Here is a 1,609-nt window from a genome sequence, read left to right as displayed (position 1 = left end):
TAATCTATCCATACAATATCCTCTGGCTTCGTACCGCCATCCTTACTTTCACTTTCTCTCCCTTAGCTTAATACACCTGTTTCTTTTCTATCCCCTTCCCTTGCCTTCAGTACATAGCTCCTAGTGCAGACACGCTCCTCCTGTGTCCACTCTATGTACGCGCCGACTTAGCGCTTTGCCCTCTATGCGCCGCTGCTCGTCGTCTGCCGCCCCTTTACTCCTGACGCCTCCCTCTTCCTGCGCATGCGCTCTGCCCTTTGCGCTCCAGCGTGCGTGCCGAGCCTCTCCTTCGTTCCTCTCCGGGCGCGCCTATCTCAGCTCCTCAGCGTGCGTTCCTAGCCTCCCTTTCACACCTCCACGCTACTACACTTCCTGTCTGCCGGGTATTTCTCCCCTGACCATCCACCATGCCGGACACTACCGCCTCCTTCTTCCTTACAGGACCCACAGGTATTTTCTCCCTCTGGTTTTCCCCCTGCTTTCCTTCCACGTGATCAGCATCCTCACTCCTGGTCTCTCATCCACAGTGCTTTTAGGGACCCTGTGCCCTGTCCGTGCCGTTCCGGACCTACATTATCCTGTCTTCTGGACTATTTGTGGTATGTGTCTAGTTGGTTCTGCTTCTGGCCCCCTCCATAGCATCTGTGCGTTGCCTCACTCTCTGTTACTCTCTATAGGAGTCTCTCTCTCCATTTACCGGACAAGTATCGTCCTCCTCCTCTTTCCTCCATTACTATTCACTAAAGGTCAGTTTTGCTCTACCCATTGTTTTCAATGAGCAATGTTTTTATATATATTTGTATGATTTCAGTTGTCTATGAAGCCTACCGCCCTCTATTTATCTGCCTGCCTGAACGCTGATCCAATATTCATTAATACATTTATACTCCTCTGGGCCTCGTTCACGTTTTTTTTGTAAGATTTGTACATATGTATATGTTTTTTTTCTCTCACAGAATATGGTTATTTATTGCACTTGATTCTGTTGTGTCTGGCATTTAGGCCTCCCCCACCCCTTTGTTTATTTCCCCCTCCCCCTTCCCCCCCCCCCCTTTTTTTGTTTATTCTTTAGACATATACAGCATCTCTTTATACATCTGGCAATACAGTTACATTTAACATGTTTTTCATACTATGCATATTCTGGCCCCGTTTTTATTTTATTTCATTTTATGTTAATTATGTTCACTGTGTTCTCCACCTCCATTATGTTCTATTATTTTGATTATGCTGTATTTTGTCTGTATGCCTCGGATTCCACCATCTCTAATGTAGTCTATTTCATGTTTTTTCAGTGAGGTTTGAGAAAGACCTTTCAGGTCGAAACGTTACCTCAGAACTCTGTTGACCACTGTGGTGTTACTCAAATAAATACTTCACATCTCTGATGCAAAATATTGTCTGAGTGCGGTTGTTTGCCCGAATTTAGACATGAGGAGTGAAACATAAGACAATAGAGAGAAGCATCAGGGAGGAAAGAAGGCAAGAAATGCACAGCCAATCTGTAAAAGAAGTAGGCAATTGCAAATATCAAGAACAAGATTGATAAAATTCGTAATAAAAAGATCTAAGTATGTGAAAAGTTCAGCATCTTTCGACTATCTGCTAA

General features: G+C 44.6%; 1 long non-coding RNA gene across 1 annotated transcript; it reads left to right on the top strand.

Moving 5' to 3' along the window:
* Positions 1-230: 230 nt before the first annotated feature.
* LOC138667707 (uncharacterized) lies at positions 231-1,367 on the top strand. Its single transcript, XR_011318899.1, has 3 exons — positions 231-599; positions 678-746; positions 1,296-1,367. It is a non-coding gene; the product is annotated as an uncharacterized lncRNA (long non-coding RNA).
* Positions 1,368-1,609: the final 242 nt, after the last annotated feature.

Source organism: Ranitomeya imitator, chromosome 2 (genome assembly GCF_032444005.1).
Source record: "Ranitomeya imitator isolate aRanImi1 chromosome 2, aRanImi1.pri, whole genome shotgun sequence".
Classification (NCBI taxonomy): domain Eukaryota; kingdom Metazoa; phylum Chordata; class Amphibia; order Anura; family Dendrobatidae; genus Ranitomeya; species Ranitomeya imitator.
The sequence above is the reverse complement of the archived record's forward strand: the minus strand, read 5'-3'. Positions and strand labels throughout refer to the sequence as shown.